General features: G+C 41.9%; 1 pseudogene; it reads right to left on the bottom strand.

Moving 5' to 3' along the window:
- Nucleotides 1-560: 560 nt before the first annotated feature.
- Nucleotides 561-23,462, bottom strand: part of LOC144371403 (uncharacterized) — a 45,735-nt pseudogene continuing 22,833 nt past the window's right edge.

Here is a 23,462-nt window from a genome sequence, read left to right as displayed (position 1 = left end):
AATTCACCCTGGGCTGAAACCCTCCTCCAGGGTCTGGCGCACCAACAGTGCACCACCCAAGACTGGAAAGACTTACCCAAGGCCGTGTTTCCTTGTCCCCTGTCCCTAAAGTGGTTTGCTTTCTTTAATGAGGAGTGCCACGCTCAGGCTGAGAGGAAACAGGCTGTAAACCCCCCGGTTCCTGTAACTTATGGGATACCGTCGGGGTCCAGTGGTCAATTTTCCACAGGCCTTCAGCAGGCTGCTATCCCTGCCCCCTACCAGGAGCAGGTATGGGCTTTGGGGCTGGCGGCATGGAAAAAGTTGGAGGAAGGCCCCTCAGAGCCCCCGATAGCAGGAGTTACTCAGAGGGCTACTGAGGATCTTGCCACCTTCATCAAGTAGGAGGAAACAACCCTCCAAAGAAAATTCCTCCCAAGGCCCTTTCGGGACCAGTTTGTCAAGATGCTGGTCTGGGAGGGGATAACCACAGACCACAAGCTAGCCTTTGCGGGATGAAAAATAAATCTATGGGGAAGTGGATAGTGGCCCCTAAGGATGTCGGTACTCAGGCCCACCAATCACAGTCGTTGGTCAAGGCCTTGCAGGCCCCAATGGCTTCGCTTGCTGAGGCCCTTACTACTGCCCTCGCCTCTTCCAGTGGCAACTGGAGAGGGGTTTGTTATGGGTGTGTTCAACAGGACCACTTCAAGAGAGTGCCCTATAGGACAAATAAGACCTGGTGCCCTGCAGCGATGTCCCTCAGACTGGACCAAGGGGCAAACTTTGCCTTAGATGCCTTGCTCTCTGTGTAGAAAGGCATTCCATTGGCAGAGGGATTGTAAGTGCAAATTTGATGTTATTAAACTAATAACAGGGCACCCTCCAGCTCTGTCAGCAAGAGGAGGCACCCCACATAGTGGCCTGCCTAGGGTCCACTGGACAGTCCCCATAATCCGGGGAATTAGGCCCAAAATTGACATCTTTAAAGCAGGAGAAAAGTTCCGCTGCTTGATTGACACTGGAGTGGATCTGACAGTATTAAAGAAAGAGGAGGTTCCCCCACTATGGAAGCTGATTCCTGGACCTCAGTTATTGGGGGTGGGAAGCGATACAAGGTTTGGAGAAACCAAGGATTGGCTCACTTGGAAGGATGTAGATGGAAGTCAGGGAGGGGTACGCCCTCTGGTGGCATCTGGCCCGACAGCTGATCTGAAGGAACAGGATATTTTGCGGGAAGCTGAGGAGATCATCACCACAGATCACAAAGGGATATTGATGATATCCTAGAGAAAGAGGAGTGCCAACAACAGTTTGGCCCATCAGTCCCCTTAGCGATTACCGGGGGATTCACTTTTTGAGACATTGAGGCGGAACACTCCTGCAACCCGTGTGAGGCCTCACCCCCTATCCTAGAGGCCACTGTTCCTACCGTCCCCGACATTCAATGGCTTCAGGCCCTCCAGTGTGGGTGGCACAGTGGCCACTTCCCCTAGATTAACTACAAAAGTTAAAGGAGATAATATCAGAACAACTGACCCCAGGGCATATTAGGGCCTCCCTGAGCCCTTGGGACAGTCTTGAAGTTGTCATACAAAAGGCCACAGAAAAATGGAGAATGTAACAGGACTAAGAAAGGTTAGTGAGAGGATGACTGCCATTGGTACCCCCTTGCGAGGGCTACCCTGGATCCCCTCCATCCCTCAGGATTTGACTCTCATGGTGACTAATATCAAGGATTTCTTCTTTTCTCTTCCCCTTGATCCTCAGAACTGCGAGAAGTTTGCCTTCTCCGTTCCCTCTGTTAACTTCCATGGGCCAGACCAAAGATATGAGTGGGTGGTGTTACCCCAGGGCATGGCTAACAGTCCAGCCTTTTGTCACCATTATGTTTCACAAGCCCTGCAACCTCTTTGGACGTGATTGGACGTGATTCTATATGTTTACATGGATATTCTATATTTTTACATCATTATTGGGGAAGCGGACACCAAAGCATTAGGCTCCACCTATAAGACTCTCTTACAGAAGGGAGGATTACATATATCTAATGACAAAGTCCAGACCTTACCCCCTTTTAAAATTCTAGGGGCTGAACTTAAGTTGGACTCTGTCTGTCCCCTTAAGCCTCCATGACTTTTCCAGTCATCCTACACCTTGGTGGAATGACACAAACTGTTGGGCGAACTCAACTGGTTGAGGTTCTGGCTTCACCTGCCTACAGAAGACCTGGTTCCACTTTTCGACTCTTTAAGAGATAAAGTCCCCACAGATGTCATCACAATGACTCCATCGCATCAATTGATATACCAAAAGACTCAGTCAGCCTTAAATACAGCACAATTGGCTCGCTATAGGCCCCAATGGCCCCTCAGTCTTTGGATCCTCCCTGGCTTGGAGCTTTCTTTGGCCACCATTACCCAGTTAGGTGATCTCTTCAGTGCATACATGCGTCTGTGGGAGGGACCCTTAGGGTCTATATTAAGTTAGGCAAAAACCCAATTACTCCTCTGATGATTCAAGTCCGATCCTCGTTAAAAGAGCGGGCTAAGCCCATTTTTCTGCAGCATCTCAGGGGACACCAGGAGTTACCCAAAATCTTGACACCGGGGAACCAAATGGCTGATCGATTGGCTACCAATGGGACTATCGTAGCTAATGCTCAGGCTCAACAGAACCTTCAGATGGCTCAAAAACTTCATAAACTTATGTAAACTGGAGAGGGCTACATCAGAGATTTCCCCTGATTCCCATAAAAGATTTAGAAAAGATCATAAGGACATGTAAATCATGTATGCCATTTTTACAAGTCCCACCCTTTTCAATCTCCCAGGCTCAACCCCAGGGGCCTCAGACCTAAAGTCATCTGGCAAACCGATGTGACCCACGATGCATCTTTTGGAAAATTAAAATATATATATTTATGTCTATAGATGCATATTTGCGTGCTTCTTGGGCAACTGCTCATTCGGGTAGAAAAAATGAGTGAAAGCCATTTCCTACAATGTTTTGCCATTTGAGGATTACCCCTACAGGTTAAGACAGACGATGGGCCCTGCTGTGTAAGTGAATCATTCCAAGAATCCTTCCAAATTTGGAATATTAAACACACCACTGGAATACCATACAATCCAAAAGGTCGAGCTATAATTGAGAGGCATAATAAGACCTTAAAGGACCAATTAATCAAACAAAAAGGGGAAAGGCAACCCCCATGACCAATTAAGGACAGCCATGCTTACATTAAATATGTTAAATTTTTCCAAAGACCAACTTCTACCTGCTTTCCAGAGACATTGGTCTAATCAGACACCTTATTTAAAGGTAGAGGTCTGGTGGAGGGGCCCTCTTCCTGGATCATGGTGCGGTCCTGATCCCCTTGTTAGTGCAGGGAGAAGATTTGGGTGTGTATTCCCGAATGGGGAGCCAAGTAAAATTTGGGTACCTGCTAGAGATCTAAAATACTGTTCACCAGAACAAAAATGATTACCCAAGAGCACCCCCTCTTGAGGTAGGATTCTTTATTCTGTCCTTAGGAGGAATTAAAAGACCACTATGGATGCTTTGCCTGCTTGTGACCGGACTCCTTATTGTCTCCCTCATGGCATTCATAGTGGCCATGGGGAGGGGAACTGGACTTGCTGGCCCCAGTGCACCACGTGGTCAGCACTACCACCCAAGGAGGAGGACTATGCCTGTTCCTACAGAAGGAGTGCTGTTTCTCCTAGTCTCCTCCACTTTCTCAAGATCCAGCCAGAGCTGTTCAACCGAGGGTGGTCTGGCAGCAATATGCCACCTTACAAGATACTGACTGTGAACCCTATGAGGGTGGCCACGGCCCCTACCGGGATGTGCAGATATAAGCTGGGAGCAGAGCCATTTCCCTTCCTTGGGGCTTCCCATTGGGCCTGATCAGGCCCTGCAGGTAGGATGGCCTGAAGAGATACAGTAGTAGTCAGTGACGGGTAAGATCCCCAGAGGGAGACAACATAAGACAGGCACACTCTGAGTAAGGCAAACACCTGCTAATAAAACAAAAAGGGGGAGATGTAGGGCAGGACTGGCTGCCCACTTTCTGGTCTTGGGGCCACATATGTGGCTGGGATGGCTCCTGGCGATTAGCCAGAAGGTGGAGCTGTGGGTGATGACAGAAGAGACCGACCACCTCCAGGATAGGTCTGGGACTCTTCAGCTCGTGCCCTCCCTTATAGACTTTATAGACTATGGGGTGGGTGTACACATGAACTTGCTCCACCTCTCTGACCTTTATCCTGATTGGCTCCTGCGCAGTATATAAGCTCTGTGTACTTCCTCATTAAATGAGATCCTGCTTTAACTCGTCTCCTTGGTGCATCTGATTGTCCTCTGGCGAGGGAGGGCTGGGTGCAGGCCGCCAGTCGACCTTTACCTCTCTTGGCTCGTCTTGGTTGGAGCGTGCTTTTCCTACTTCTCCCAGTGGTCAGGAGGAGACAGGGGGCTAAAAACCCCAACAATTGAGGATATAGGATTTCTCGGCAAAAGGTGCAGCGCTTTCTCTCTCTCTCTCTCTCTCTCTCTCTCTCTCTCTCTCTCTCTCTCTCTCTCTCTCTCTCAGGTTGTTTACTTAGGGTTCCACATTTCCCTGGGGGAGAAGGCTATCACAGCCAACAGAAAAGGCCTTATTGAAAGCCTTCCTGAACCAAAAACTAAGGAGAAGATTCTCTAATTCCTGGTCTGGCAGGCTATCTGACGGCATGGGTACCAAATTACTCATTACTTGCCAGACCATTTTATGACCTAGCAAAGGGGAACAAGCATGAGCCCTTGTTACTTTCAGCTGCACCACTCTTCAGAACCCTCCAGAAAGCCCTCTTAGAAGCACCAGCTCTACAGCAGCCATTTGTTAATAGGCCTTTTACTCTCTCTGTCCATGGAAACCAAGGGCAAGGCTTGGGGGATGCTGGGACAAATGTATGGGTCCACCTTTGCTCCGGTGGCATACCTCTCAAAACAGTTAGATCCAACGGTCCAGAAGACAGTTGGCTTATCCCCCCCCTTGACAGCCACCCCAATGAATGGCTCCTTATATTCAACCATTTGTGTTTCCAGAGGCCATTCATGGTCTTCTCCCTGGAGAAAATCCATGTCTTTAGCGCATGGATATGGAACCTCCTGGCCCACTTTCTCCAACCAACTGACCTCCCTCCCTCTAAACAACGCCCCTACTCAGCTGGAAGTAGAGAGAACGAGTACAGAGCCCCAAAATCAAAACAAAAAAAGGGAGGAATGTTTGTAAAAATGGTACCCAAAGTGCTCCTCTTTCAGGAGTTCAGCTCCATGATGCACTGAATGGCGTGAACTACCACATAAGTGGTGCGAACCATCACCTCCAATCCCTGAAGTGGCAGGAAGTGTGACCTCCAACACCAGGAGACTCATACCCTGTCCTGCCCAGAGATGGACTCTTGGCGCATAAAGAAGTGATAGCCCATGGGGTTGGGGATGTGACTCAAGTGGTAGCGCACTCTCCTGGTATGCATGGGGCCCTGGGTTCGATGCTCAGCACCACGTGAAAATAAAGAGATTGTGTCCACCTGAAACTAAAAAATTAGTATTTTAAAAAAAGAAGTGACAGCCCAGTACCCCTGCACCCCCTAACCCTGCGTTGAACCCATAAACATCAACACCCTGCTCGTGCTCTCTGTCTTGCCTGCTTGACTCCCTTCTCCTCTGTGACCGGTCGCAGTGGTCCCACTAAGATCTTGGACAGGTAAAGGTCTGTTTGGCTTCTTGAATTGGTGGAGGTTTTCCATCTATCCTTTCAATCACCAGATAACTTCATTTGCTAAGAGGGCATGGAGACAAATGTTTTCCCAGACCAGTCTACTTTGACTAAGACAAAACAGAGCTCAGAAGAGTCCTTCTTCAACTTTGGAGCGTGCTGTACCAAGCAGCTGCCTGGTTGATTGGGGACCCAGGTGCATGTGCGTTTCTTGGTAAGCATCTGGCATTGGAAAACACACATAAAAGTTGCCACGACATCCCCCGGGTTCAGAGGAAAAAGGGGACCATCTCAGAATCTGTTTGCCTTTGTGCAGAGGTCGGCCCAACTCAACTGCAAAGTTTCACGCTCCCCACAGCTTTAAAACTGGGACTGCAGCCCCAACCCCAGCCAACGCCATTCTCGCAGGCTTTATTTTTTTAATATTCATTTTTTAGATGTAGATGGACACAACACAATGCCTTTGTTTTATGAGGTGCTGAGGATCAAACTTAGGTCCTGCCCGAGCTAGGTGAGCACTCTACCACTGAGCCACAATTGCAGCCACATTACAGACAGTTTTTAATTGTGGGAAAAAAAAAAAAACAGCCACATGGTGCGAGATGGCAAGTCTCAGCGCAACAGGGCAGGAACTTTCCAGTTCATGCTGGCCATCACCCCAGGTACCACAGGCTGAATTTTGGAGCAAAAATAATTTGAAAGCTGCCATCAAAGTATGACCTGGAGTGATTTATTCTTATTTTTGTAGTGAGCTAATAGTCACTGTAAAATAAGAATATGACATTCAGCTTGCTGCTAAAGACACACGAGCCCAATTAATAATGTGACCCCGGGCTGGGGATGTGGCTCAACTGGTAGCATGCGTGCAGCCCGGGTTTGATTCTCAGCACCACATATAAACAAAGATGTTGTGTCTGCCGAAAAAACTAACTAACGAAATAAATTCTCTCTCTCTCTCTCTCTCCCCCTCTCAAAAAATTCCAAAAATAATAATAATAATAATAATAATAATAATAATAATAATAATAATAATAATGTGACCCTGTGGCTCCATGGACAGCTCAATTGACACCTTGATTTCAAGTCACCAGAATGAGTGTACTGGGCCCAAATTGTCCAGCAGGAGCACCTCCTACTGGAACTTAAAACTAATCGTAAAAAATTTCAAGGAATTGTAGATACTGGGGCATATAAATCTGTTTTGTTTCGCTGATTTTGGCCCAAAACCTGGACATTACAAAAGGTGCCAGCCAACATAGAAGGCAAGGGGCAGGATTCTCAGCCTGCCCAGAGTGCCCAATATCTTCGCTGGGAGGACCAAGATGGAAATTTTTAACTCTTATGTATTAAACACCTTACAGGTAAATCTGTAGGGAAGAGATACTCCAAGAAGCTTTGGATTATTATTAGTAACTCCAAATGCTATCAGGTCATTGGAGGAATTTCATCAAGGGTTTACTCCTAGGGATAGTGGAAGAAATTTACAGGATGGATATCTACTTAGGACCCAGTCTTCTCATCAGAGATTAATTAATGCACCCAACCAAAATTTTTGGCAGGGGCCCTGACTTTTTTCCTTGCCCAAACGACAGCAGAAGAGGTCACTTGGCTCATAGAAGAGCCAATTTGGTTTACTCAGTGGCCCCTGAAAGGCTAAAAACTTAACATAGCTCATATGTTAGTCTAAGAGCAGCTTCAAGCTGGTCATTTAGAGCCAACACTCAGCCCTTGGAACACACCCATTTTTGTAATTAAGAAAAATCAGGTAATTGGAGGTTATTACAAGACCTAAGGGCAATGAATCATGCAATTCAACCTAAGGGGCTTTACAAGCTGGGCTTCCTTCTCCCACAGTGATTCCTGTGAACTAGAATTTGATAGTAATAGATCTAAAATATTGTTTTTTCTCCACATATTGCACCCCGATGACTGTAAAAAATCGCCTTTAGCATCCCCACAGTTAATCTTAAAGAACCAGTCAAAAGACATTGCTGAAATGTATTACCTAAGGAAATATGTAATAGTCCAACTTTATGCAAAAATTTTGTAGCCCAGGCTATGATGCCAGTAAGGAAAAAATTTCCCGATGCATATATTATTCATTTTATGGATTACATACTTCTAGCTCATGCTAATTCAGAGGTACATTTAAAAATGTATTCCCAATTAGACTTCACTACCAGCAATGGGTTTGTGCATTGCACCTCAAAAGGTGCAAGAGATATCTCCTTTTATGTAGGTCATGTGATTAGAAGAACGTACAGTCCATCCTCAAAAATTACAAATAAGAGTCAAGGAGTTGCACACCCTTAATGATTTTCCAAAATTATTAGGAGATTTTAATTGGCTGAGGCCATCTTTAAAGCTAACTACTTCAGATTTGAGTCCTTTATTCTAGATATTACAGAGAGATCCTTCTCAAACTACTTCTTGTCAGCTTATGGTGGAGGCAAGAAGAACTTTAAGGAAAGTTGAAATTGCTATTAAAAATGTGCAGCCTACCAGAATTAATTCTCAAGAGCCTACATATTTATTGATATTTCCAACTGCTCACACTCCTACAGGGGTGATTTGGCAAATACTAGGAGTTATTGAGTGGATTCATCTATCCCACTCTCCTCAAAAGTCATTACCTCCTTTTCATGATTTTGTTGCTCAATTAGTGATGAAAGGCAAAACAAGAAGTTTACAGCTAGTTGTATCAGAACCTAACATATAATTATTCTATTTTCTGCTCAACAGAATTATTGGTTCTTCCAAACTTCTAATTTATGGCAAGTAGCTTTTGCTGATTTTTCTGGTCAGATAGAAAATAATTATCCTCGTAATAAAATTATTCAATTTGCATTAATTACACCATTTATTTTTTCCAAGGATTGTCATTGCACAACCAATAGATGGTGTGCTAACAATGTTCACTGATGGCTCAAGTTCAAGTAAAGCAAATTTTTAGAGTCATGTCCATACAGAGGTTATACAAACTTGTATGCTTTTGCCCAACAAGCAGAATTATAAGCTCTCATTTGTGCTTTAAGCTATTTTACAAATGAGCCCGTTAATATTTATTTGGACAGCTTATATGCAATCGGAGTTACCAAAAATATTAAAACTTCAGTTATTTTATATATGTCATCACAAGAGTTATTAAATTTATTTTATACCCTACAAAGCGCAAATGCAAAAGCACCCATGTTTTATAGGCCACATATGGGCCCACACTAATCTTCCAGGGCCTTTAACATCAGGTAATAATGATATTGATAAATTGGTTGTTATTTGTCAGCAAACGTCTTTGTATGACTTTGCACAAGTTTTGTATTCTTTTTTAAAGAGAGAGAGAGAGAGAGAGAGAGAGAGAGAGAGAGAGAGAGAGAGAGAGAGAGAATTTCTTAACATTTATTTTAGTTTTTGATGGACACAACATCCTTATCCAATTTTTATGTTTTAGTGCATGACAGCGAGTGCGCTACCACTTGAGCCACATCACCAGCCCCAAGCTTTGTTTTCTTTACATCATCAAAATGCTTCTGGCTTACATAAAAAATTATTATAACCAGAAAACAAGTTTTTCAAATGTACATCACTTCCCTAAGTGTGTAATATGTGTGCACACTCCATCTTTACCATCAGGGGTAAATCCCCATGGATTAAAACCAAATAAATTATGGCAAGTGGATGCAACTCACATTCCTCAATTTGGTAAACAATGTTATGTACATGTGACTGTAGATACTTATTCTAGATTTATCATTGCCACGACCCATACCAAAAAAAAAAAATACTCAGCATGTTATTTCTCATTGTTTAGCTGCTTTTGCAGTATCAGGATGTCCTTTACAGATTAAAACTGATAATGCACCAGCTTAGATAAGCTCTACTTTCCAACAAATTTGCCAAGAGTTTCGGATTCACCATAAAGCAGGTATTCCTTATAACTCCCAAGGTCAAGCCATTGTGGAACAAGCTCATTTATCTATTAAGCTACAGTTAAAAAAACTAAGAAGGATAGAGATAAGACTTTGACTGCCCTAAAGAACCTCAATCAAGCTCTGTTTGTTTTAAAATTTTCTAACTTGTGACTCACAAGATCATACTGCAGCTGAGTGCCATCTGTCTCCCACAGCAATAGGCCTTTGAGGCTGAGTTTGGTAGAAGGACTTCCAGACTGGTCAATGGAGACAACCAGATCCAGTGAGGATGTGGGGAAGAGGTCATGCTGGAATTTTTCCAGAAGGTGCTTTTTTTTTTACTATTTGGGTACCTGAATGCACTACCAGGCATGAAGGTCTTAGAACCAAAATTCAAATGACGAAAGATTGACCCAGAGAAGTCTTCCATTAAAAAGAAGAAACCTCAGAGGAAGAGAAGAGTGGCCCAGAAAAATCACATGAAAAAACTGATCTCGTAGATGGACTAAATAAATTGATGTTCTGAGCTACACGGATGATTCCACTCCAAGGAAAGGAATAGATGAATTCTACATAGGGCAGAGGGGTTGGAGGGGAGAGGAAAAGTCAGAAGATTAGCAGTGATTATGGAATGTGATGACACCATTATCCAAGTACATGTATAAAGACCCAAATTGGTGCCAACATACCTTATATACAACCAGAGATATAAAAAATTGTGATATATATGTGTATTAAGAGTTGTATTGCAGAAAGAAATGAGTACATATATAATGGCATAAATTAGCATGAATATACTTTCTGTACAGAGATATGAATAATTGAGCTCTATGTGTGTAATAAGAATTGTAATGCATTCCACTGTTGTCGTGTATTTAAAAAAATAAATAATTTTTTTAAAAAGAAAGGTATTAAAACCCATTGAGGACACTATCAGCCTCCATGGCTATATATCTTAAAAACACAGAGCTGGAAGAGAAGATGCATGAACAAAATGAGAAACCAAGAAAGAATATGTCCCAAAGAAAGATGCTACATTATTAGAATCCATGGTCAGAATAGCAGGATAAATGGGAGAAGGTACACAATTTTTTTTTTTTGTGAATTAAAAGATGATATGAGAGCAAATACAGAAAGCAAAGGATCATTTTGATAAAGAGCTACATAAGCAAATACAGAAAGCAAAAGATTCCTTCAATAAGGAGATAGAGATTCTGAAAAAAAAAAAACAGAGATCTTTGAAATAAAGGAAATAGTAAACCAAATTAAGAACTCAATAGGGAGCATCTCCAACCGAACAGATCACTTGCAAGACAGAACCTCTGACATTGAAGGCAAAATATATAATCTTGAAAAAATAAATTTGACCCCAGTGAAGATGGTAAGAAACCATGAGCAGAAGATTCAAAAATTTTGAGATAATATGAAAAGACCAAATTTAACAACTATTGGGATAGATGAAAGCATAGAGGTCTAAACTACAAAAATGGACAATCTCTTCAGTGAAATAATACCAGAAAAATTTCCAAACTTGTAGAGTGAATTGGAAAATCAAATACAAGGATAAAATAGGACACCAAATGAACAAGATCACTACAGGTCTACACCAACGCACATCATAATGAAAATACCTAGCATACAGGAGGAGCAGAGCATTTCAAAAGCCACAAGAGAAAGGAATCAAATTATATATGGGGAAAACCAGTCAGGATCTCTGATTTCTGAACTGAGACCCTGAAATCTACAAGATCCTGCAACAATATAAACCAAGCTCTGAAAAAAATGAATGCCAACCAAAAATCAAACCCAGCAAAATTAAATTTTGATTAGCAATTAGATTTTGATTCAGCTGTTATTTTTATGACAAAATAAAAACCTTCTGTCATATACAAAATTAAAAGAATTTACAACCAGAAACCTGCACTGCAGAACACCCTTGGCAAAATATTCCATGAGAAGGAAATGAACAATAAAAAATCAAAAAAGGGTAGTATCACTCTAAAGGAAAAACCTATCAGAGAGAAACTGACTTAGTTAAATACCAAAAAATAAACAAAAATAACTGGGAATACAAATCTTGTCTCAATAATAACCCTGAGAGTTTAGTTCCAACACAGCAATCAAAAGACAGGCAGATTGGATTAAAAAAAAGACCAACAATATTCTGCCTCCAAGAGACTCATATCACAGAAAAAGACACCCACACACTGAAGGTGATAGGTTGGAAAAAAATATATCACTTAAGCTGGGGCTAGGGCTCAGTGGTAGAGCACTGGCCTAGCACATGTGAAACCCTGTATTGGATCCTCAGCACCACATAAAACTAAATAATAAAGGTATTGTGTCCATATACAAAAAATAAATATTAAAAGACATACTTTCACTCACATGGAATTTGGAGGCAAGCAGGGGTTTTCATTCTTATATCAAATAATGTGGACTTCAAGTGAAGGTTAATCAAAAGGGATAAAGAAGGACACTACATACTGCTTAAAGGAACCATGCACCAACAAGACAGAACAATTATAAATTTACACACCCCCAAAACAATAGAGCATCTATGTTCAAACAGACTCTTCTCAAGTTTAAAGGCTACGTAGACCACAAGACAATAATACTGGGTGACTTTAACACACCTCTTTTACCACTGGATACATATTTCAAAAAATATCCAGACAGAAACTATAAAACTCATAATAAAATCAATAACTTAGATTTAACTGACATACATAGACTATTTCATCTTTCAACAGGTGAAGAAACTTTCTTCTCAGCAGCAAATGTATCCTTCTCTAAAATAGACCATATGTCATGCCAAAAAAGGAAATCTAAGCAATACAGAAAAGTAAGGATACTACCCTGCATTCTATCAGATCATAATGGAACAAAATTAGAAATCAATGATTAAAATAGAAGCTACTCCTATACCTGGAGACTAAATAATATTCTAGTGAATGAACAGTGGGTTTTAGAAAACATCAAAGAGGAGATTTAAAAATTCTTAGAGGTGAATGATGACTCAGATAACATATAAAAATCTCTGGGACACTATGAAGGCATTACTAACAGGAAACTTCGTTGCATGGAGTTCATTCCTTAAAGAAAGAAAAAGTCAAATACATGACCTGAAATTACATCTCAAAGCCCTAGGAAAAACAATTAATCAACACCAAAAGCAGTAAATGACAGAAAATAATTAAAATCAGAGCTGAGATCAATGAAATTGGAACAAAAGAAGCAAATAAATATTGACAAAGTGACTGGGAATGGAACCACCATTTGACTCAGCTATCCCACTCCCTGGTCTATACCTAAACGACTTAAAAACAGCATACTACAGGGACACAGTCACAATTTTTTTAGCAGCACTCTTCGAATAGATAAAGAAAACGTGGCATTTGTACACAATGGAATATTACTCAGCAATAAAAAAAAATAACATCATGGCATTTGCAGGTAAATGGATGGCATTGGAGAAGATAATGCTAAGTGAAATTAGAAAAACCCAAAATAACAAATGCTGAATGTTTTCTCTGATATAAGAAGGCTGACTCATAGTGGGGTAGGGAGGGGGAGCATGGGAGGAATAGATGAATTCTATTTAGGGCAGTGTGGTTGGAGGAATAGGGAGGGGAAAAGGATTAGCAAGGATGGTGGAATACAATAGACAACAATATCCAACGTAAACATATGAACACACAAATTGATGTCAATCTACTTTATATACAGAGATATGAAAAATTGTGCTGTATATGTGTAATAAGAATTGTAATATATTCTGCTGCCATATATTTTTAATTTTTTAAATTTTTTTTCAAAATGAAAGATTGGCTCTTTGAAAAACAAATACTTTTAATAAAACCTTATCCATGCTACTGTAGAGAAGTAGAGGTGTACTCCAATTACTAAAATGAATGATGAAAAAGAAAATATCACCATGAACACTAGAGAAATACAGAAGATAATTAGAAATTATTTTGAAAATTTGTACTGCAATAAAACAGAAAATATTAAAGTCATCAACAAATGTGTAGAATCATGTGACTTACACAAACTGAGTAAGTTATACTGATCTTTTTCAAGTAATGAAATATAAGACACCATCAAAGCCTACCAACAAAAAATAAATAAATAAATAAATCCCATGACTCAATAGATACAAGACCTTCAAAGAAGAACTAACGCCAATATGCCTCAAATTATTCCATGAAATATAAAAAGAAGGAGGACTTCCAAACTCACTCTATGAGGCCAATATCTCCTTGATTCTAAAATTAGACAAACACAGAAAAGAAAGTGTACTTCAGACCAATACCTCTAAAAAGCAGAAGCAAAAATTCTGAGTAAAATTCTGGCGAATCAAATACAAAAACATATAAAGAAGATGGTTCATCATGATCAAGTGCGATTCATCCCAGGGATGCAAGGTTGGTTTAACATACAGATATCAATAAATGTAATTCATCACATTAATAGATTTAAAGATAAGAACCTTATGATCATCTCAACAAATGCAGAAAAAGCATTTGAAAAAATACAGCATCTCTTCATGTTCAAAACACTAGAAAAACTAGGGATAACAGAAACTTTTCTCAAAATTTTAAGGCTCTGTATGCCAAGTCTCAGGCCAACATCATTCTAAATGGAGAAAAACTGAAGGCATTCCCTGTATAATTGGAAACAAGACAGGGATGCCCTCTGTCACACTTCTACTCAATATAGTTCTTGAAACACTGGCCAGAGCAATTAGACAGATGAAAAAAATTAAACAAATAAGTATAGGAAAAGAACTTAAACTAGCACTATTTGCTGATGATATGATTCTGTACATAGAAGACTCTAAAAGCTCCTCTAGAAAACTTCTAGAACTAGAATTCAGCAAAGTAGCAGGATATAAAAATCAACACCCATAAATCAAAGGCATTTTTGTATATCAGTGACAAATCCTCTGAGAGAGAAATTAGAAAAACTGCCCCATTCACAATATCCTCAATAAAAAAAGATACTTGGGAATCAACAAGAGGTGAAGGATCTATACAATGAAAACTATGAAACACTAAAGAGAAATCAAAGACCTTAGAAGATGGAAAGATTTAACTTGATCTTGAATAGGCAGAATTAATATTATCAAAATGACTCTACTACCAAAAGCACTATACTGGATAAAAAATGTGGCTTATATACACAATGGAATATTACTCATCATTAAAAAAGAACAAAATCATGGCACTTGCATGTAAATGAATGGAGTTGGAGAAGATAAATCTAGGTGAAGTCAACAAATCCTCCCCCCCCAAAAAAAAATGCCGAATGTTTTCTCTGATATAAGGAGGCTGACTCATAGTCGGTTAGGGAGGGGAGCATGGGAGGAATAGATGAATTCTAAATAGGGCTGAGGGAAAAGTGAGTGCACAGGGGATTAGCAAGGATGATGGAATGTGATGGACATATTTATACAAAGTTCATGTATGAAGACTTGAACTGGGTGTCAACATACCTTATATACCAAGAGAGATAAAAAATTGTGATATATATTTGTATTAAGAGCTGTAATGCAAAAATGTACATGTATAATGGCATAAGTTGATGTGAACATACATTATATAGAGAAATATGAAAAATTGTGCTCTATGTGAAATAAGCATTATAATGCATTCCACTGTTGTGGTGTATTTAAAAGATAATAAAAACCATAAAAAATATGATCTTAAAAACCTCTAGAAAAAAAAGAAAGAAACAAACAAACTAACAGAGATAAGATGCATTTGGTGCTACATACCCGATATATCCAGTGGTCTGGAGGCTGAGGCAGGGGGAATCAAAATTGTGAAGCTTACCCTAGCAACTGAGTGAAACCATGCCTAAATTTAAAAATAAATAGGCAGTAGTAATTTTTAAAAATTATGAAAAACTTAATTTTTTAAAATAAAAATTTTAAAAGGAATGAGGATAGTGTTCAGTAATAGGACACCCTGGTTCCAATCCTCAATTTCACAAAAGGAAAAAAAAGAACTAAAAAAAGTCCTTTTCAAAGTTACAGAAAAAACATTTTTAAATTTATAAATTGTATATACGAAAACAAAAATTCTATTCATCAAATGACTCCATTAAAGAGAACAAGGAGAAGTGACAGATGTAAGAAACCAATTGCCTCACCTTTAACCAAACTCTTCTAAGAAAGGAGAACAGAGACTGTGAGAGAAATGCAGGCAAGAGCCGTGAACAGCCCCTTCAAATAGCAGGTATCTAAATGTCCCTTCATCACAAAGCAATCAACGTCTTTAGAAAGGAGGGACTACACCATAAAGTCACAATGAACACAAATTGAGACAGTGTTGAAGAACATGTGGGGTTATCATGAAGGTCCACAGAAACAGATGTGGACCCTATAGCACCTGTTCATATGGGGACACAGCACACTCCTCCAAAGTCGAGACCCACGGCCTGGTGAAAGAGAATGTCCATTTGGTAATAGATAAATAATAAACTATGGAAAATAACCATTTCTGGCAATCAGCCACATTTTGTTTTCCATATTGCATATAGTTTGACAAATACTATGAAACACCATGTCAGTTTTATATAGCTGTCACATAAATGTCACATTTCAAATATAAGCATACTTAAATAGTACATCTGCAGAATTTGAAAAGAATACAATTTCAGATAAGCAAATAAAAGACTGAATTACACATCCTGGGTATAGATGATGGGACTCCTCATTATTATTTTTTCTAAAGAGAGAGAGAGAGAGAGAGAGAGAGAGAGAGAGAGAGAGAGAGAGAATTTTTTTAATATTTATTTTTTTTAGTTCTCAGCGGACACAACATCTTTGTTGGTATGTGGTGCTGAGGATCGAACCTGGGCCGCACGCATGCCAGGCGAGCACGCTACCGCTTGAGCCACATCCCCAGCCCAGGACTCCTCATTATAAAGAGGACAGCCTCCCTCAGGTTCATCTATGATAACACCCCATCAAAATTTCACCATGGTTTCATTTTCATTGAAGAAGGGACCAAAGCAAACAGTTTGAAAATTCTCCTGGAAGGTTGAATTGATATGAAATTAGCCAGGAATTCTGAACTCTAAGAGCAAAAGAAGGAGCTATCATTACCAGGCAATAATGCATGTTATAAAATTATCATATTGCAGTAATTTGAGGACCAAAAAAAAAAAACACAATGCAGAAATTTCATAGATGACTCCATATGTATGTAAATGTCAATTTTATTATAAAGTGCAATGAAAAGGCCTAGCTAAATGCAACCATCTCCAGCAGAGGATTTGATGTGAATGAACAAGGCAACCCAACGTGAGGGTGGTGTGGGAACTGGAGGCGAAGAGCACTAGTAGGGCTTGGGTGCAGGACGTGCGTGGTACTGGATTACACTCCAGCATCCCAAAAAAGCACATATTGAGTAGGATTATGTTTCAAAATTATACCAGAATAGGAGGCTCCTGGATTCCCTTCACACATGGATACACTAAATAAACACCTACTTCTGTTTTTAGTCCCTTTTAAATAAAGTTATAATGGACTGAGAGACCTATGCATTGGACCACTCAGAAAATCTCTACCATCCAAAGGGCAGGCAAAGTTGGGGGACACGTGGGCATTAGTCCTGCCTTGAGCAATGTGCCACATAATTGGGACAGAATACCAAAATCCAGTTTCACCCAGAGTAGACAAAAACTGATTGGCGTCACAAATGGAGCACATGGGACACGAAATGACTTGTAGCTGGAAACAGAATTTGTCTAGTGCTCATAGAAGAAAGAGCTGGATATACACAAGTGTCAGGATGAGAGAAAGGGGGTGATTTTCGATGGCTGTGGAGGGTCATGAGCTTTATCCATGGGACCAGGGCAGAGGGGGAATGAGATCAAGGGTCCCAGTTTATCCCTACAAGGTATTTGCAACAGGATCTGCAAACTGTGGTTGATAACAGTTGAGCTGCTCCCTAGCCAGTCCCTAAGGGTAGACAGGACAAATGCAGTCCACCCAGTAGCCCTGCCTGAGCCCTCTCCCCCCTACCTCAGTAATAACTCCAGGTCAAGTCAGTTCTTTCTGGAAGAAGGATCATCAGTCACTCAGGGTCCCAATATTTTTTCCTTTCCATGGACTCCATCCTAACCCACCAAGCTTTGGGAGCAGTGGCAACTGTGCATGTGCATGTCTCAGAAAGGAGGGGCTTCACATTAGTGTGCAAGCACTTCCCTGGACTATGATCCCCCCTCCCACGAGTGAAGCAAGAGCTGTCAAAAGCACAGCTCCCTGTTTCTTTATAGAATAGGCTCACACCAACTTCTTGCAGTGAGCACAGGCAGCCTGAGTTCTAACCAATTGCATCAGGAATTCAGCCCCCAGCCAAGTAGGACAACTTCTCAGTCTGAGTGCAGCTTTGGGAAAGGCTCCTATCAAACAGTCAAAGGAACCAGTCCTCCAATGACATGGATATGGAGAAAGAGGCTAGAATATAAGCTCAGTGCAGCCATTTTTGAAAACAGCATGGAGTTCTTTAAAAGCTAACACAACAACAACAACTCTGGATGCATTCCCAGAAGAACTTGAATCAGTGTGTTAATAAATGGCTGCATGCCCATCACTGTTCCAGGATCCACAGGAGCCAGGACGAGGGAACTTCTGAAGAGGCTATGGCTAAGGAGACTCCTCCCAGCTGCAGGGCCATCACCTACTCCCCTGAGAAACTACTTCCCCTAAATGCACCTGCTCATAGGTCAACAGGTGGCTGATATGTACCAGATGCTCAGGAGACCTCAGTTGTGCCAAGTGTGGGAACCTCATGTCAGGCAAAGCCAAAACAGGACCAGAAAAATATCACAATGGCATGAGACCTCTAGGACATGCAGTCCACAGTGGGGACATTCAGCCCAAAGGCATTCTGACATGGTGTCTGGCCTGGCAGAGGAAGGGAGAATACACATGCACAAATACACACACACAAACACACACACACACTTTTTCAAATGTCAAGTGGTTCTTGGTGTACTTTTCTCTCATGTGAAATGCTCATAAACAGAAAACAAAACCTTTGCTTCTTATTTTATTACAGTGGAGAGGAAAAACTGTCACTGGAAATGAGAACAGGAGACTGGAATTTGAAGAATTCATTGATACATGTGTACAGGTTTCATCTGGAGACGGGGTTGTAGATCTGACACTTTGCATCTTTTACATTTAGAATATTCAGAGGGACCCAGGAAAGAGGGCCTCATCTGTAATCCCAGCCACTCAGGAGTCTGAGGCCCAAGTTCAAGGCCAGACTCAGCCTCTGTCTCAAGATAAATGATAAAAAGTACGAGGGATGTAGCTCTGTGGGAAAAGACCTCTGCTTTCAATCCACTATGCTCCTCATGCCCCCCCCCCCAAAAAAAAGAAAGAAAACCTCAGGAGGGAGAAAACCCTGAGATCCCTGCAGATCCTAGCCCCCTTGGGTAGGAAAAGGGCCCACAGAGTGGTGATTCTCATGGTCCCAACACTCTGAAACCCAGCACAGAAGAAATTCATGGAGGAGACTTGAGCTGCCAATTTGTACAGGAGATACCCATGTGTTTAATAATGAGAATAAAAGAATCCAACATTTTTAGAAACCCGAGAAATGTAAACTAAAACCCTATCAGAGAGAAAATGAAATGGTATCAATGAAGATAGGAAACCATAGAATTCTAATAAACTTAAGGAGTTTAAGTGCTTCTTAACTATTTGTGGAAACTGTTTTGCCATTAAAGACACTTGATAATCCCCAACCGGAGTGAAGTTAATCAAATCAGTTCACAGGATAATACATTAATAAAAATGGGATATTCAGATTAAAAAATGGTATAAAATACCATGAGTAAGTTTGACAGGGTGCCATATGCCTGTGGTATTATGTATAACTCTGATGCACTAATAAACAATCCAGCATGCTTTACTCTTAATGGAAGCACCCAGTCCTAAAATTCATCTACAAAGTTAAATATATGTAAACTTAGCCAAGAAACTTTTGAATTATAAGAACAAAAAAATTGTAAGGGCAAAAAAAAAAGTTATTACCCAACATGTGCATTGGGAAGCTGTACTGATACAATTGTCATGGAGGAATCACGACGTCAACAGTGTCCACCCAGGAACCCACGTGGAAGTGAACATCATACACTTAATTGCAACGGAAAAGTCATTATCAATTAAACCATAACAAGGCCAATTTCAGCAACTTAGCTAGACCAGCGGGCAGAATAAAAACTAAAAACTACCAGGGACATGGCTGAGTGGTAAAGCACCCTTCTGTTAACTACAAAACAAACAAACAAAAACAATAAAACAAGCTCCACAAAACTAGCTCAGGAATAAGCGAGGTCCCTGTACACCGCAGCTCCTCTCCTGCAGGTTTTTGGGGATTTGATTTTTTATTATTATTATTTTTTGGGGGGAGGGGGTACCAGGCATTGAACTAATTGGCCCTCGACCACTGAGCTCCATACCAAGCCCTAGTTTGCATTTTATTTAGAGGCAGGGTCACACTGAGTCTCTAAGTGCCTAGCCCACTTGAAGAGGTTGGCCTTGACCTCCCAATCCTACAGGATAACCGGCCCTCCCCAGCCTCCAGGATGACAGGTGTGCGCCATCCCGTGGCTTGGAAATTGGATTCTCCCAGTGGTCCCACCTGTCAATCACCACAGCCCAGGAAGACGCCAGGCAGCAGCGCTCACCTGCCACATAGGACCTGACCAGGGGCTGAGGTTGCCCCCAAGGGATGGGGAGGCCGCGAGGGGTCTCCGCCACTGTCACGCTCCCCACCAAGCTGGCCAGGGGGACTGAGGAGCGCTGTCCCCAATGGGCTCAGGCCTGTGTAGGCAGAGAGTGCCCTGAGTCAGGGTCAGCCAGCTCAGGTTCCCACCACAGCCTGTTTTGCCAGACAGCCTCCTTGCCCCTCCTCCCTCCTGAGCCTTCCTGTCCAGGCACCAGGTGCCACTGCACACTCACCATCCCCTGGTGCCCAGCAGCCAAGCCTGCCCTGGAGAGCTTCAGCCTCTGCATGGCAGGGCCACCCGGGATCCCGGGCACGAAGCAAAGCCTGGAGTCCAACTGCAGGAGTCCTGGAACCCCGGACCACGGAGAAATAAATCCCAAACCTCGCAGAGGCCCGCCCCCTGCTCGCAGGCTGCGCTCAGGATTGGACAGTGCTCAGCACCCGGTCTTCTGATTGGACAGGGCGTCAGTCAGTCTCCGTTCCCCCCACCCCCAGCCCAGTGAACCTTCTTTTTGAATGACAGTGGGCTGCTATCTGCTCCAGGCAAGGAGGAGGTCAGAATGGCAGGGTTTGTGTGCAGCTTTTTTCTTTTTTTCTTTTCCTTTTGAGGTCTGGGCATTGGGTTAGGGTCAGGAAAGTTCTGTTGAGTTTTGATGTTAGGAAGTTGAAGTTATTTCTTGAAAGTTTTATCACCTGGACCTCCTCCTATAATACCAACCAAAGCATCTTCGGGAGGCTGACTTGCCCTCTGTTTATATGTGCAAAATTCTCCAAGTAGAACTGGCCTTTTGCCCAGTAGGAACTGCCCAGTGCGTCATGGCAAGCGCTGGTGGAGGCTCACTGGGGGCCTGGCAAGCGCCCTGGAGGAATTTACCACCCAATTGGCAGCATGAGAGCTCATGTTCCTCCAGCTGAGTTGAATGTATCTGGAGCCTATTTTGAGGCTAGAGGCAGAGTATGGCGATCAGCACAGAAGAGAACCCCAGAGAGCAGATCTGGGTAAACCCCAGCTGCACCTGGGCTCCTGCACTCTCTGGCGAACTGGGGGTTGAATTCAGAGGCCTCTACCTCTGAGCCCCTTCCCTAGCCCTAGCTTGAATTTGATTTAGAGACAGGGTCTCATTGAGTTGCTTAGCACCTTCCTTTGGCAGTGGTTGGCTTTGAATTTTCCATCCCTCTGCCTCAGCCTCCCTAGCGGCTGGAATGACAGGCGTGTGCCACTTTTTTTTTTTTTTTTTTTTACCTGCGGTGGCAACAGGATAACAGCCTTACACAGATCAAGGCCACCCTGGTTTCTGACAGTCGCCTGGATTCCAGGCAATGGGATCCTGCCTCCTCCAAAAACCAGAGACATCCTGCCCAGGTGCACATCCTTAGTATCAGCTGAATACTCTGCATTTGACAAGAAAAAAGAAACAACAAAAAAGACAGACCCTACCTGCTTGTCTTGATGCAAACAAAGTCAATGTGTTTCCAAAGACAGCTCTGGTCTTGTCCCCCCAATTCAGTGGTGCAAAAAGTCACATAATACAGAGAAGACTTCTCGTTAAGAGGGGCTCAAGGGTCTCTCTCTTTAAAAAAAAAAAAAAAAAAAAAACAATTTGCGTTTGATTGGGAGTCCAGGAAAGCCAACTCCAGGTTTTCCTAATTTGGTAAATAACTCCATAGACTTCAATGCATCCGGCTCCTCTCTGCCTTGTTAACTGTAGAGGCCTGGAGATTACCTGCCCCCTGGGACCCCTGCACCTGCAGATGAATGGGAGGGTCCTATGTTCTCCATGCAGCGCCCTGAACCTCCACCTTCTCACAGACTCCAACACCTTTGGCAGCATCCAATACGGAAGTGGTTTAGTAAATTCTGGAATGTACGTAAAGACATTTCCTTACATGGCTAAGATAAGTTGGATCCATGGTCCTTTTAAGTACTTTTTATCTTTTTCTGTTTTATTCATCATTTTTAGTTATACATGACCATAGAGTCAATTTGATAAAATTATCCAAACATAAAATATACCTATATACCTTATTCTACTTAGTACCCCATTCGTGTGGGTGTGCATGATGGACCGATTCACTTAGGTATTTTCATATATTTAAATAGGAACATTATGGTTGATTCATGCTACTGTCTTTCCTATTCTTATCTCCCGTCCCTTCCTGTTGTTCCCTTTTGTCTAATCTACTGAACTTCTCTTTGTGCCCCCCCCCCCCGTTCCTTGTGATGTAGATATCACATATCAGGGAAAACATGTGACTTTGGGGTTTGGGGGATTGCCTTATTTTACTTTAGAATTACAATCCCCACATCCATTCATTTACTGGCCAATGTTATGAAGTCATTCATTTTTAAAGATGAGTAATATTCCACCATGTATATAGACCACAATTTCTTTATCTACTCATCTGTTGATGCGCATTTATGTTGGCTCCATAGCTTAGCTATTGTGAGTTGTGCTATCATGAACATTGATGTGGCTGTGTCCCTGTAGTATGCTGATTTTATCCTCTTTATGCTGAGGAGTGGGATGACTGAGTCAGACGGTGGTTCTAGTCCGAGTTTCTTAAGGAATCTCCAACCTGCTTTCCAAACGGGTTGCACCAATGTGTAGTTTCTGTAACAAGGTGTGAGCATTCCCACATCCTCACCAATTTATTGTTACTGTATTCTTGATAATTGCCATTCTGACTGGAGTGAAAGAGAAGCTCAGTGCAGTTTTAATTTGCATTTTCCTAATTGCTAGATACATTGCCTTTTCAGTATTTATTTTTTAAAATATTATTTCTAGTTGGAGTTGGACCCAATACCTTTATTCTATCCATTTATTTTTCTGTGGTGTTGAAGATGGAACCCAGGGCCTCGCACGTGCTAGGCAAGCGCTCTACGGCCCCAATTCCCATCTTCAGTATTTTTACTTTTGCTTCACAGTAACAGCAGCCCAGGTATTTGGGGGACCAGTTTTGCTTCATTTGTGAAATGAGAACATTTCTCTTGAAGGAAGACTGAGAAGGTCAAGGCACATGCCCAGGATTCCAGGGATGAGCAGTACCCGGTTGTCTGGC

The sequence above is a fragment of the Ictidomys tridecemlineatus genome, chromosome 16 (genome assembly GCF_052094955.1).
Source record: "Ictidomys tridecemlineatus isolate mIctTri1 chromosome 16, mIctTri1.hap1, whole genome shotgun sequence".
Taxonomy (NCBI): domain Eukaryota; kingdom Metazoa; phylum Chordata; class Mammalia; order Rodentia; family Sciuridae; genus Ictidomys; species Ictidomys tridecemlineatus.
This window is presented reverse-complemented; position numbering and strand designations above follow the sequence as displayed.